The 16508-nt window shown below is 34.5% G+C and overlaps 1 long non-coding RNA gene across 1 annotated transcript; it reads right to left on the bottom strand.

The window, feature by feature from the left end:
• Positions 1-15958: 15958 nt before the first annotated feature.
• LOC135157164 (uncharacterized) lies at positions 15959-16306 on the bottom strand. The gene is made up of 2 exons (XR_010296210.1): positions 16147-16306; positions 15959-15999 (listed from the first exon to the last, which is right to left on the bottom strand). It is a non-coding gene; the product is annotated as an uncharacterized LOC135157164 (long non-coding RNA).
• Between the last annotated feature and the right edge of the window lie 202 nt (positions 16307-16508).

The raw sequence follows: 16508 nt of genomic DNA, 5'->3' as shown, positions 1-16508 counted from the left end.
TAAATGAAATATAAAATTTCCTCTCCCATAGGTGATAAATACTGTATTTTGACTTTCAAAACGGCCGCACAAGCCCCTACAAATTCTGTAACATGCGTATAGGGAAACTAATCATCACCAGAATGAGAACCAAAAACGCACGTAACTATGTGATGTATAGGTAAAATTTGGTCTTGAACATGATTTCTGACTAAATACATCACATAATGGTTGAGAAGGTAATAAAGGCCTTACTTTGAAATTCAAAATTGCTGCCATAGCCCAAAGTAGTATGTACATTGTAACTGGGGACAGATAATTTTGACAAAATTTTTACTATGAAAATGGCTTAATTTTGATGTAAGTGTTAAGTATTGTCTAAACCAGCCATTCTCAATTACTTTTTTTGAAGCGCCACATTTCTTGTTAAGAATCTGTAATGCTCCACTTAGTCCACTATCCCCCGCACTATCCATTACGCAAACCAGCAATGTATCAGCGGAGGGGGTCCAGAGGCCCCTGGTGGGGGTCGAGGGGGCAGAGCCCCCAGAAGTTTTGGAATATGAGGCCTTTTAAATTGCCCAGAGGGGCTCTAATTAATATCAACAGAAGAAATACAAATGCCAACAAACTACACAATATGAATATTAAAAGAAAAATTACCAGTGTCTTTTTCACAACATACCAATGATACCACTAGTTCAAACTGTTTTGCACCAGACCTATTGGCTGAAGAAAGTGGCGTAATGAGTAAAAAAAAAATGAGGGGGCAAGATATGGCAGCTGAAGCAAAAATATTGAACTTTTCAATACAAAAATCTATATTTTGACATAATATTAAGAAAATGTTCCACTCTTTCCCTTTCCTTTTCTTTCCTATTTTCCTTTTTTTTCTTGGCCGTGAAACACTTGGGGGGCCCCCAATCCCCACCCCCATCTGTACGCCAGTGGCTGAAGTTACGTTCCCCGATTTTGCAAGGGCTGAAAATTAGGCGTTGCACTGCACTAACGCCCCAAACTGCCCCTCTCGATAGATCTCTCTCTCTACAACTCGTGTTAAGCAAGAGTGCATGCAGGCAATCACAGCAGGCAATACATCTGACCATACATGTATTTCACTTTTACAACTTCGGATTTTAATCGGCTCCTGAAACAAAGTTTCTACTTGTTATGTCCCAAATTCATAATCTTTTATGATCCAGATGTACTTTGAATATCATATTATTTGATGTTTAACTCTTAACCAAAACGTATACTCTGGAAATGGAAAATTTCTCGCCGTTGAAAGAGAAATCCTACAAACGGGGTTTTCAAATCACTTGTGTGGAACATTAACTTTGTACAGCATAGAATAAATAAAAAGGAGAACATGCACCATCGACCCTCCATAATAGGGGTTATCAAGTGCTAAATTGGACAAAATTTGAGGAAATCAATTAGCAATTAAGTGTCAAGTAAAGAGTTTTTGTTTTCTCTTTGTATTAAAATGATCACCAAATCCTTATTTCCAGGTTACTGGTAGATACATTTTTTCTCACCAATTTTTCCTTATTTTTACGTTCTTTTTTTTTTTATACCTGCTCCCAAGCGCCACTCCGCAAGGCTCGGTGCGCCACAAGTGGCGCGCGCGCCACCATTTGAGAATCCCTGGTCTAAACCCAATGATTTCTAACGAAATATATCATAGCTTGTGTCATAAAGGTGATGAATACAGCCTTTTAAAAATGAAAAATGGCCGTCATAGTCCCTTATCTTAATATGTAAAATTTGAATGGGGAAAGATAATTTCCACAAAGAAACATATTGCAGCCATTTTGAAATTTAAATATAGCATTTATCACCTAAATAACATAAGAAATGATCTATTTGGTTACAAAATCATATTTTCAGACGATATTTCACTCATACATGCAACACCATTTAGTCAAGCAAAGCCAAATTCTGTTAAAATTATATGTTCCCATTCACAAAGTACATAATAGGCCTACCGTTAGGGCCTGTAACGGCCATTTTGACTTTCAAAATACATTATTTATCACCTACCTGGCAGAATGAATGATATATCTTGTTAGGAATTATGTTTTCAGACAATATTTTACTCTTAAATCACAATTATATGCATGTTATGGTGCTGACTCATGTGAAAATTGGTTTCCCAGATCGATTGTACATAATACAGTCAATGTCTTTTGGCGGCCATTTTGAAAGTCAAAATACAATATTTAACACAAATATGAAACCCGAATAATATATTTCGTTGCAAATTATATTTGAAGACAGTATTCCACTAATTTACCACAAAAAAATACGTTTTAGTGCTCACCTTGTGATTGTTTTTGTCCTCTCTCACATCGTAGATCATAATTTGAGGGCCTTTGGCGGTCATATTAAATATCAAAATACAGGGTTTATCACATACATGGCATGTTAAATAATAGATTTCGTTAACAATAATGTTTTTAGTCAGTATTCCACTCGTTTATCTCAACAAAATGCATTTTAGTGCTCACTCTTGTGATTTTTTTTGTGTCACCATTCACATTGTACATAATAGTGTTAGGGCTTTTGAAGGCCATTTTGAATATCAAAATACAGGATTTATCACATAACTGACATAACAAATGATATATATCGTTAGCAATCATGTTTACAGACATTGCTTCACTCATAGATCATAATTACTTGCATTTCAGTGCTCAATTTTGTAAAAATTAATTTTCCCCATTCATATTGTACAGGGGTCTATGATGGCGGCCATTTTGATATCAAGAAAATAAATATTTTGACAAAAATCTTTTTTTTCAGATATTATTTCACTCCGGCAGCACAATTGCATGTACCTTAAAGCCAATGTGTGGACAATTTTATGATTTTCATGGGTAATTTGAATATTTTGGCGGCCATATTGGATTTTGCCAATTTGCAGAAAATGCTCAAGGTTACACGAGTGGCATCATTCAGATTCGGAATCAGCACCCTCGAATTGACAAGAAACCATAAAAAAACATTGTATATATAAAAAAACAAGGTTCGACCCCTTCTATCCTGGACTATGACTGCTCTTTTTAAAAGGGAAACGTCCATGTAGTTCATGATATCGGCACTACCTGAACAAAAGAATGTCAGGGCGGCCACTCAAACAAATTCCTTCCGAAAAGAGCAGGATGCAGATGGTCAACGCCCCGAACAAAAGGAAGATTAGTGTTTATCGGCGCGGCAGGATGACCTATTGAATGCTTTTCGTACTTTGCAATACATAAAGCTTTTATGAATACTCTTTTTTTTTTCATTTCGACCAACGTACCGTATTTAAAAAAAAACGTTGTCTCATTTACTGATGACACAGGTGCTTATGACATCCGTCAGTGATTCATATTGCGTAAAAGCGCTTCCCCTGGGTGATGGTGCATATAAAGATGAAAGAAGAATCATTTAGGGAAATTATAGAAAAAAATATGTTCGGATGTCACGGAGAACGAGAGAGAATGAGAGACAGAGATTAAAGGGGGAATAGACAAGTGCGCTTTTGCTAAAATTCAATGAATATCTACCTAAACGAATAACAACATGACTATTTTTGGGTTAGATTACTTTTTAAAAATCCCACGTTTGTTTGTCGCAACTCTGTCCTCAGACCCTTGTCAAACTGATGACTTTTTTATTGTTCTTGGAAATGTTCTGACCTACACTCTAATATTGCTTGTTTGTCTCCTCTCTCCGATTTTCTGTTTTTAATTGCGAGTAACGCGGTAGAAAAGATAAGAATAAAGACCGTCCTGGCCATTTTTTTCCCCGTTACGTCGAAAAAAAGTATTTAAAAAAATCGCATTTGGAGCGCTTACCATGGTTAGCATCCAAACCAAAATATTTGGGAAAAGATTTGTGTAAAACAGGGACAGCAATGTTTTTTTTTCATGGTGCAGGTGTTGAGCTGTGGGCGGGGGTGAATCGGCTAGAAAATCACAATTTTTTAATTCATGTCATTTTCCAGAATGATTTTATAATAGGTTAGGTTTTAGAAGCTCTTCATCTCATTCTCCTTTTCTCTCCCAGATGAAAACTTTTGCATTGAAAAGTTGACGAAAACATAATCACTTCAAATAAAACCAATAATGAACTAAAGGTTTCCTCGCCCGAAATGGAGGAAATATAACGATATAGGAGGAGAAATTACGTTAACGCATCCCCTAAAGAAAACACGTTTGTCTGGCGTGTCCCGACAGAACCCTCTCAATCCTACAAACTTATTCATGTGTGACTAACACCCCCCCCCCCCAAAAAAAAATGATGTTGATAGGCCTACCGACCCAAATATTATTAATTTTCCTACTTTTTCGCCAATTTCTTCCTTTCTTTATTAATCGGCGAATAGCATGCATGGTAGAAAAGATTCATATAGAAAAAAAAAAGACCCACCAATTTTTGTTTCCGTTACTGCAAACAAACATTTGGGGTGCTTACCCTGGTTAGCATCAAAACCAAAATATCAGATTTTTTAAATAAAAACAGGGACCGCGCTGTGCGTTTTTGATAATGGAGGGGTCGAGCTGAATGTAGGAGGGAGTGAACCGGCCAAAAAATTCTCAAATTTATATAGACTTTGGCTTTTTTGTAGATGTTTGCTGAAGGGGGTGAGGTCTGAAACTTCCTATACCAACTCCACCGCCTCTGTACTATTAGATTGAACGATTAAAACGATAGAGACAAAAATGAATTCAAACTATTATGAGTGTTTTTTTAATGATTTATTTATTACTTTGTTTTCGGTTGTGAAATCAAGGAAAAAATTAAAAATAGAACAAAACGAAAGAACAAAAAAAAATTGATTGCGGATGCTATAATTTATTCAAGATAAATACTTTCTCTTACTTTCTCTTACTTTCAGTAATTGCTAGCATGGCTCTTTTTGAGGGAAAAGTAAGATAAAGAAAGGAACGTAGAAAGTGACAAGGAGAGAGTTGGGAGGTATGATTTCAGACTTACGATTTAAGTGACTTTTACTTATATAATCTTCTTGGTTTAACTCTTTAAAATAATTTCAGGATATTACGAATCGAATACCGGTGTGCAAACTTCAGGAACAAAATTATCTTTATTATTATAATAGCTGCGTGGAAAATCGAGTTAAATGAGACATATAATGTATATAATGTATGAAAAAAATATAAAAGATGAATATTAGTGAAAGATAGAGGCCTCTGTCTTGCCATAGCCCTCAGCCCCAAGTTGACAAAAATTCGTTTAGTTGTGCATTTTTATACGATGATGATCATCATCATATTGTCTTTTGCGAAATATATCTACCCACGTTGTCAATATATAAAATGGAAGATGATGTATAATTTATTGTGAAACGACAGTTACAATAGTAGTTTTAAAAGGTTTTGGGGACATTATTTGAGAAACTGGGGGAAAAAAACCTACATTTTCGACATGATGGCCACAATGCAATAGGACAAAAGGCCCACAAATGCAACCATCTCCGATCAATACAAGTTGGCAAAATCGAGGCATACTCTCGGAACGGTTTCCGATGAAAAGAGAGAGAGAGAGAGAGAGGGGGGGAGGTGGGGAGACGTTAGATGTAATGTAAAATGACAGATACTGAGAAGAAAAAATCAGAGAGAAAGGATAGAGGGGGATAGGACGGGTATATACCTCGTAATCCAAATCGGGAGAAGGAAGACGATACAGATATAATTTAAATGAGAAGAACTCGGAGAAAAAAAGGTGTAGAAGGGAGGGGATATAGAAAGACGATAGATATAAGAAAGGGAATGAAAGCGGTAGATAATACATTCAGTTTATACAGATAAGAAACCAGAGAAAGGGAAAACCAGGCAATCGCCTGGTACCGTTTTATAATTACATGTGCATTTTATATTGACAAATGCGCAATAATTCAAACAAATTTACCTTCCGCCTGTCAAATAGTAGCTTTCAAGTGTTATTGAAAATTTGTAAACAAATTGTATTTAAAACGGGCCCCTGGTGCATTTTTGAACCCCCCCCCCCCTGCTTTCGTTCTCTCATCTTATTGCTCTTATTTTTGTCTTCTATTTCAAAGGAAATAAACACAAAATAAAACAATTTAGAACACCGTTTATCCTCTGCTTTTTCGAAAATGGAAACGTCCATGTCGGTCTTGATCTCGGCACTCTCAAAACAAAAGAAAGTCATGGCGGACGCTCAAATAAATTCCTTATAAAAAGAGCAGGGGACAAATAGCCAACGCCCTGAATAAAAGGAAGATTAGTGTATTTCGTGAGGATGACCTACTGAATGCTTTTCGTATTTAGCAATACAAAAAGCTATAGAAATACTGCTTTTCATATTATGACAGGAACATTAAAAAAGGTAAATGTTTACTCATTCATTGACAAAACATGCAGGCGCTTAAGACATGGCAAGAACATTTCGTTCATCCTAACATCGTTTACCACATAATATCACCCATAGCAACCATCACACCCAGATATCACTCTGACAAAATAACAAAATATACACTATTTTGGGATATAGCCTGCCGAGCTACTAGCACGTAGATACGGCATTTATATCACATAAATTATCAACACTTTCATTTTTCAAAGTATGAAAACAACTTCTAACAAATTCTGTCTGAGAATCATACATATATAATGTTTTTATACCTCTTAACATTAATCGTGTGAAGTCATAACTAATTAAACTGTTATGCCCTAACCCTAATTTGCCCGGGTTAAAAAAAAAACAGAGATAATACTGATTCAGCACTAAACTCTGAAAAAAACCCTATGGCCACCGCAACTTAAACTTTGATGTAACAACGTCTCCTACCAATTATCATTTTTTAATTCACTCTATAAAAAGAACTCCATATTAAAAAACGTGCTAGTGTGCGGTCCTTGGAAAGCTAGAATGACTTCCCCTACAACACCACTCAGGCGCGGATCCAAGATTTCGTGGGGAGGGGGGCCCAAATTTGACCTGATTTTTGGCGCCCATGTGTACTTTTCGAAAAATGGCGCCCCCTCCCTCCCGGCCAGGCTAACTTAAATGTAACTTAAATGCCTTAAATGTATTTTGAATTATCTTATTACATAATCACATTTAAAAAAAAGGCAATTAAAGACCACTTTTTTAATGTGTTCTTGAAAAAAAAATCCACGAATATATAATGTAATATCAATGGGAGCGCGAAGCGCGAGCGATTTTTGCGGGTCTCAATTTGGTTTAACTTCTCACCAGAGTAGGCCCTACGAGAATATTGTGTGAACGGGAGCTGTAGTTTCTTTACTACTTGTTTAGAATAGCCTTCAATAATATCAATGATAACCTCTTGGGAATAATGCAATCTCGAAGCAATCGACTCAATCTCCTCATCAGTGGCGAAGCTGTGATTTATTCAGCAGGGTTGCACGGGGGGGGGGGCTTGTTGAACTTTTGTAGAGGGCACCAAGATAAAAAATAAAATAAAATGGGGGGGGGGGGTAGAAGTTAAAGAAATTCTGAAATTTTATTCTTAAAAACACATTGAGGTATCTCACAAGACCTAAATAAATAATGATAACGCGAAGCGCGATATATTTGACATAATATTTGGAAAATAATATATTTCACCATTATCCCTTTCCTTTTCTCTCTTTTTTTTTCTTGGTCGTGATTTATTTATTTATTTTTTTTTTGGGGGGGGGGGGCAAAACGCCCATGTCCTAACAATCATTTCCTAGCTTTACTTTATAAACAACATTAATGTGCAATAATCTCATAAGCCCTATGTGAGATAAAAAAAATAATTAAATTTCATGTATTTTGACCTGAAAATTGAACACTCTGGGCAATGTTTGTGAACCTGAACAAGATGCGTATGTAACTAGATAATTACTACGTGCGCGAAGCGCGAGCAGAAATTGTTAATGTGCGTTCTGGCCTGGTCGAAAAGGGACCTGTTAAGGAAGTTTTGCAGTTAGCCATTATGACGATACATATTTCAACGATTAAATAATGCGAGTGCGAAGCGCGAGCTGAAAATTTTTGATATTCCAACCTAAAAAATTAGATTTCAAACCCCAACGGGACACTCGATTCATGTTTTGTCACTCATGAAAAATGATGGGTAGTTTTTGGTATCTTCCTACATTAATAATGCGAGCGCAAAGCGCGAGCAGAAAGTTTTGGATATTCTGATCTGAAACTGGATAATTTTAGCACGTTTTAATTAAGATCAAGATGCGTGTCTCAATAAACATGCGTGCACGTGTTTTAGAGTTAGACAGAATCTGGGCATTCTGAATACATTTCATTTTTCATCATGAAAATCAATAATGCGAGCGCGGATCGCGAGCTGGAAATAATATTTGAAATTCCGATATGAAATGGGTCAATTTAAGCAATATTTAAAGCACTGTGTATATAGGGGAATTGTAAAGTGAATGTGGAAAGCACTTAAAAAATGATGCGAGAGCGAAGCGCGAGCTGATATTTTATTATTATTTAAACTAGGATCGAGACATTTTAGGCCTAAGGACATTTTGTCATTATATACAAATGATGCCTATCTTCTATTCCTCTTCCTAAAACTTGTCGAAATTTTTTTCTGAAAAAGGGACAATTTAGTTATGAATTCATAAAAAAATTTATTTCATATTTGTTAATCTAATAAGCCTAATGAGTGCGTGAAATTTGTTGACAGTGCATGAGGCCTGAAAAACTACATATTTTATATTTTTGTGATCATGAACAGGATTCATGGGTTGATACATTTATAAATAATGCGAGCGCAAATCGCGATCCAAAATTTTTAAATGGGGGGAAGCCAAGTAGTTTGTTATAGAATATATAGGTACAGTGGCGTACCGTGGGTCACGGTATTGGGGGGGGGGGGGCACCACCGCAAAGTTGGTGTCACTTAGGGAGCGCGCTCAGTTGCCAGGTATACTGACCTAATAGAGAAATTTTAAGGACATGCAATGCCATTAAACGGATAAGAATCTCACTGATTAAATAATGCGAGCGCGAAGCGTGAGCTGAAAATTTTTGATATTCAGACCTAAAAGGGACATTATAAGCAATTTTTTTGTAATCATGATACGTACCTGTCTCACTAAACACACAATGCGAGTGCGAAGCGCGAGCTGAAATTTGTGTATATATTGACCCCAAGCAGGGACATTTTAAGGACTATATTTTAGGTTCCATTAAGAGTATAAATATCTCAGCATAGTCATCTAATGATAGTGCCATCCTTTGCTGATTTTGTTAGAATTACATCTAAACATATGAAGCACTTTTTGTAGTCATTGTAATCATGATTATCATATGCATCTCACTAATCAAATACTGCGAGCGCGAAGCGCGAGCTGAAAATTTATGAAATTCAGACCTGAAGAGAGCCATTCTAAGGCTTGTTTGTAGGAATTTACTAAGTCCTTATGTATTTCACTAACCAAATGATGCGAGCGCGAAGCGCGAGCTGAAAATCTTTGATATTCAGATCAGAAAAATTGACATTTTATGGACTGATTTTAGGAATTCATGAAGAGCAGACATCTCACCAATTAACTAATGCGAACGTAAGCACGGACATGACATGTTTTATATTAAGACCTTAAAATTGGGCAATCACTTTAAGTAGTCATGAAAAAGAAGCAAATGTCACTACACAAAACAATAATAACTCGAATTGCGAGGAAATATGTTTGGTGTATATTGATTTGAAAACGGGATGTTTTAGTACAACAGGATTATACATCTCGTTAAACAGTCTATGCGAGCACCAGGAACAATAAAGACATAGGCCCTGAGCAAACTGTTTCATAAAGCCATGAAAAAAGTGCTTCTTACGTAACATAATTATGATATGATATGATATGATATTTCTTCTTTCCCCATTACGTTTCTCTTCCTTTCTCCCTCTTTTTCTCCTTTTCCCCGTTTTTTTTTGGGGGGAGGGGGGCAGCCGATTGGGGGGGGGGGCACGTCCCCCCATGCCCCCCGTAGTTACGCCACTGTATAGGTATACATAACTCACCAATCAAAATGCGAGCGCACAGCGCTAGCTCATAGGCCTTCATTTTTGACAATCGAGACACCTGAAAAGGAATATTTTGAGAATCTTATATGAAATACACAAAGATAATAGGTAGGCCTACAACATTCTAAAGTTTCGCTTAATTTCACAAACTAGTTATATTCACATCCTTGTCGGTATGCAAATGAGGAGACTGATGACATCACTCATTCACTACTTCTTTTTGTATTTTAGTATATGAGATATGAAATATTCGATTTTTCTCCGTGGTCGTGTGAAACAACGATCAATTCCTCCCTGAACATGAGCAATTAGCATTGTTTAATACTAAATGGTTCAATCAAGTTGGTCCATATTGTAAAATCTGTGAAAAATGAAATAATGTATAATTCTAACAATAAAAAATAAAGGAATTATTGAGTGAGGGACATCATCGACTGTCTCATTTGCATGTCACTGAGTTGTGCATATCACTGTTTTGTGAAAAATTAGCAAAATTTTAAAATGTCATAATTTTTTTATTTTACATCCGATTTTGATGAAATTTTCAGCATAATGCTTGTTTGATTTTTCTCTATTTATTCAAATCAACATTTTTGGGGGGTGGACTTGTCCTTTAAGAAATGAATGCGAGCGCGAAGCGCTAGCTGAAAACTTTTTTAATGATGAAATGAAAAGGACATTTTCAGTTGTTAGATTAGAATATAAAATATTTTCAGCTTGTGCTTCTCGTTCGCATAAAAAAAATTGTGAGGCCGGGATGCGTATATAACTAAACAGTGATGCGAGCGCGAAGCGCGAGCTAAATTTTTGTTATACTGACTTAAGAATGACTCTTTTTAGGTATAATTCCTATTCTAAAAGTTTTTCCTTTTTCTCTTCGTCTTTTTTTTTCTTTTTCTTTCCTTTTTTTGCGCCACCATGGGGGGGGGGGGCAAAAACTTTGCCCCGTGGATCGGCCTATGTATATTGACTTGAAAATGTATCCTTACTATTTTTAATATACAGGTGTGACCACTGTCAAATATTGATTTACATGTATTTAATATGAAGAACAACTTTTGAATAAAAGGTGCTGGGGATTTTGTTCATAATGAGTATGACAATCCATCACCCATTTTTCTCCCCTTGTATAAAATTGAATTTTGGCAGGAAAACAATATTTGACAAGTAAATAATAAAAGTTATTGCTTCCAAATCTCTTTAGAGAGCAATATTTAACAAAACTTATCAACTTTAACCCCAGAGCTTCCCAGAGTCAAGAACACATCCACATATACTACAAAAAATCGATATATGCATCACTGCCCCCGCCCCCACCTCATACACGTTCTACAACATTTCGCAAAACAGTAAAGCTGATAAGATATTGTACATTATGATCTTCTATAAACAAAGTCATCAGCTTACTTTGGTTCTAATTCATGTATGCAGACAGGTTTTCATTCAAACAGAACATTTTACATTCATAACACTTCACAAGCATTTTATCTTAAAACAATCATTCAAATACCACAAATGAAAAATCACAATATTTGCCACTCATGCATTAATCTAACAATATCAAAACAAGAAAATACAGTATTGATTTTGTTAGGTACATATGTCTGGATATCACACACCCAACACACAGTAAACATAATCCATTGCAATGTCAACATTTCAGGTCACTACATCTAATGAAAACAAATGGATTCATTTTTCTGCTTGAAATAAATGTATTTTTTCAATAAAATTTCATAAACTTTTTACTTCTTTCAGCAAAACAAAAGGAACATTAGAAACAACAAAGCGATGGGCATTGTACTTATTCCACTCAGTCAAAATATACAGAACAAGATTACTTATATCCAAATCCTCTCCGCTGAATTCGTCTCCCTGTACTGTAAAATGAATAACTAGACTTTCTATCTAGAAGAATGTTATCTTCAAATAAAACTTGATATTTGTGTACCCTTAGAAAGAGCAAATGTTACCCATTTTATATCGGTTATTTGTTTTGAATATGATATCTTGATAAACAAATGGAGTTTGAACCTGAAAAAAAAAATACTCAATACAACTTTATATCATTAGAAAATTCACTCTACTTTCTCACAATGCCATTCTTGATTAATATGGCACTGTTTACATAGAGAAAAGAGTCTAAAGTTATGATTGGCTGGATAAGGTTTCTTAACAGTCACGAGTAATTATAAAGAGATTAACACATGGTAGTGTAACCTTGAAAATAGATATGGAAACCGTTGAAATTCAGATGTAGTCTCTTTTCAGAGTACACAATTCTCGTTTTCAAGTTGCCTAATATACTACCCATAGAATCACATGAAAATGAATGTCTTTATCATGTTTGACAGCAATAGTGTCGCATTACAAAATACTTTTCGAAAATCAAAACACAATAACCTAAGAAATTGTTTTTTTTTTATAAAGACCATAAACATGACATTAGGTCAATATTCAGAGCAACAATGGACTAATAAATAAGTGTTCTTGTCCACACCAAGCTCGCTGAACAAAAAAAAATCATGAATATTGAAATGAATGAATATTAAAATGTTACTTTACAACATAACATTAGTACTAGCTTTTTCTAAATAAATATTTGAATCATTCATTTTCTACTCAATTTGTTGACATAATTTGATCAAGATTGAACGCGGTGTTTTGTATTGACTTATTGCCCAAATTCACAAAGATGATTTTTAAAAGCTTCCATTGAACCCTGTATTGTTTATGCAGATTAACATTATAAATGACACTTTTTACAGCGAATATTTAAAATTGTCCAATGCTGATGCGCGCTTTTGTCACCTGTTGCCATGATTAAGTACGCTATTTCATTCATGAATTTACTTTTTTGAATTAATGACCCAAATTCACAAAGGTGGTTTTGAAAACCCACAGTTTAATCAATAATTTATGCAGATAAGAGCATTTGATTTTTGCAATCACTAATACTATGGAGATCCTCCCATTGGCGATGCGACAAAGATATGTGATGTCCATGTGAACAACCTTCTCTGTGGGGAATTCTAAAATACCCCTAAACTGTCATTTTTTTTGCTCATTCTTATGTTACAATTTTTTTATCCATAATGCCCACCTATAGAAACAATACATGATCTACAAATAAGATATGATAAAAGAGGAATTTTTTGTGAAATATTATAGCAAAGTAATCGGAAAGTTGTTCACATGTGACATCACACATCTTTGTCTCATTGCCAAATGGAGGATCTAAATTATAATAATGACCTAAACTTCAAATGTTCATAACTTTCTTATCATTTATTCAATTTATCTCAAACTTTTGTTGATCTGTTTCTTTGATTTTGTTATAACACAGGCTCTTTTGTTTCAAAAGTTTCATTTTCCTTCAAAGTTTCGATCACTTTTTTTACAACTGTTATATGTACGCCAGCAAATCTAATATCCACTAATGAGAGGATCAATGATATCACTCACCATCTTGTCGTTCACCATCGTTCGATTTATATAACATTTCAATTTTTACAGATTTAACAAAAATTACTTTCTTAACTGACCACGAAATATTAAAAAAATTGTAATTTCACATGTTCAGAAATGAATAAAACATTGTTTCACTTTGACAACGAAGAAAAACATAATGCAATTTATTTTTCATTATGATCGTCAGTGTGAAATATTTTAATGTTCTCTTCTTGTCAAGTGAAACAAAGATTTCCTCCCTGAACATATGAAATTACCAATGTTCTAATATTTTATGATTCAGTAAAGTTGGATTTTATTAAAGTATGTAAAAACTGAAATATTGTATAATGCAAACAATGAAAAAAATAATGAATGAGAGACATCTTCGAATAATGCATGTAACTTTTGTTATTTCACATCGAATTTAAATAAAATTTCCAGGTTATGCTTATTTGTTTTCTCGATTGATTCAAATAAATATTTTAGTCAAACTGAAACTTGAAATAAATTAATCTTCCTCAACAATTATGGTGTTAACGTGATCTCCTGCCTGTAATACGTTACCAGTGTTAACGGGAAGTTCCACTGTACGATGCCGACTCATCAATATATATCAAGTTGCCGGACTCTAGAATTGCTTCTACCGGGAACCTTAACGAAACAAAAAGGATTAAAAAACAATCATTACACCATCAAAAGAATAAAAACTTGTCATCTCTTTCGACAGTTATGCATAATAATAAAAGCCACTTCATCTGAACATTAACAAAATCCGGTAATAACTTAACACAAACGACATTTAGTTTTAGGACATACATGTAGAAGTATCGTATAATAGTAACCATGACCCTGAAAAGCAGGTGTGCTGAAACACCTCATTTCCTAAAAATTCATCATGAAGGGTGCTACGTGTATTATTCTCCAAAAATATTTTGAAAGATGTGTAAAAATGAATGAATTAAAATTAACTTCGTCCATTTTACAAATTATTTTTTGTGCTTTTCAAATTCCTCGGGCCCAAATTACCTCCATTAATTTGTAGAGAAAACTTTTTTTTTGAGGGGCATTTTGTTTCATTATAGATCAGCACCCAAGTAAAAAAAAAATGTTTCCATCGGGATCCTGACAGTTACCACTGCAACCATTAAAAAACTTGTGATTTCTAAAAAAAAATTTATCTCTATGACTTATTGAATCATAAAAACAAATTTAATTTCATCTTTTCATGCTTATCCATACATTGTAAAACGCTGTTTGAAATTTTAAGCGAGTTATTTAAGCCAGACACTTTCTAACAACTACTGTTTAGAGTTTTGATTAATTTATTCGTGTTTTCATTGTTTTTTCTTCAAAACTTTAAACAATAGTTGTTAGAGTGATTAGTTTAAACAACTCGATTAAGATTTTAAACAATTGCTCTTTTTACAGTGTATATTAAATAAAACAAATCAAATTCTATAAATAAATCAGAGATCCGTTTCAAAAAGAGGTACAACAGTTGTTATTGTGCCGTTATGTCAACTAACATGGCAACAGGGCATAGAAACCAATCACAATCAAGGTTAACACGATAACTGGAATAATGACAAAACTATAACAATTATAACTCTCCATGAATCCAGCCGCTGAGATAGACACACATCTAAACTAACACAAAAGACACAGAAGCGAGAGGGGGAGGCTGGAGGTCTTTAATAACTTTCCAAAACCTGTACAAAATTGTAAAAACTTAATATATGAATGTGATTGTTTGCATGGTCAGCCCCCCTTAAAGAATGTTCCGTGGGCCCTAACCACAGAGGTGTCGATCCTTAGGGAGCAATGAGGCGATCGTCCAACGAATAAAAATATTAGAAGAGCAAACATATCGTTTTGCTCTCCAAATAATTCCGGATGTGCAAAAATAAAATAAGATTGTAATGTTAAAAATCGTGCTCAAAATGTCCGCTTATCAGATTGGAATATAAAAATGTTCTACTCACGTTTTATGCTTGCATCATTTCTTTAGCAGAAACCCATACTTTTCATGAGTAATAGGTGAATAGAATGTCCCAATTTCAGTTCTAAGCCTCAACAAATCTTCTGCTTCGATTTGCAATAATCTTTTGTTAGATATATATCTTCTTATTAAAATCGTCCACTAAACTCAATTTTTTTTCAGTTCGAATATGAAAATTTTCAGCTCGAACGCTTTGCGCTCGCATCTATTGTTTTAGAAACCCATCTTAATCATTGATACCAAAAACGCTTTGAGTATCAAATCCTAAACATGTAACCTTTACCTGTTTTCTGGTCAGTATACTAAAAAAAATCAAATCGCCCTTACATTAATTTGTTGGTGAGGTATGTGTCTCTTTCTCAAGTCATATATATATATGTATATATATATATATATATATATATACATAACGAGAGAGGCGTGGATATATGTACCAATCGCTTTGATCATTGTTTATAATATATGTGTGAAGAGTAGAGTAGAATCAAGGATGAAGCAAAGTATACACTATGTTGTAAAGCTTTCGGCCCTGGCCTTCTTCAGTTTTTATTTGCTAAACAAAACAAATAAAGCAAATCATAGAATAAGCAACAGAACAAACATAATGTAAATAATAGCAATTTAAGAGAAATCATATTGTAATACACGGAATAACAAAGGATCATACTCAACAGAAATAAAAAGTAAGGTGAATTAGTACCTGACATGGGTCATAGCAAATTCTTCTGAATTAGGGTTGTGTTGTGTACCGTGCGTGTGTTATTTACAAAGTAAAACGTATTAAAAGCGAAGAGGGCGTACTCAGAAAATTGTGTGCATTTGAGCAGAACTAAGAACAATACAAGGTGGAAAGGAGTGGCTTAACGTGGGACATGTAGTATATAAGGTAAAAAAAAATTACTCTTTATTCATATTTCGATATTTTTACAAAATGGCGTAGAAATACATGTATGAGATACATGGACGGCAAAATAAAACCAAAATGTATATAATAATTCAAGTATACAAAAATACAAAAATTAAGGTCCAGACCCGATGAATGAAGGCCAGACATCGAAAGAG

This window comes from Lytechinus pictus, chromosome 17 (genome assembly GCF_037042905.1).
Source record: "Lytechinus pictus isolate F3 Inbred chromosome 17, Lp3.0, whole genome shotgun sequence".
NCBI lineage: Eukaryota > Metazoa > Echinodermata > Echinoidea > Temnopleuroida > Toxopneustidae > Lytechinus > Lytechinus pictus.
Note: the sequence above shows the minus strand (reverse complement) of the source record. Positions and strands in the feature narration are given on the sequence as shown.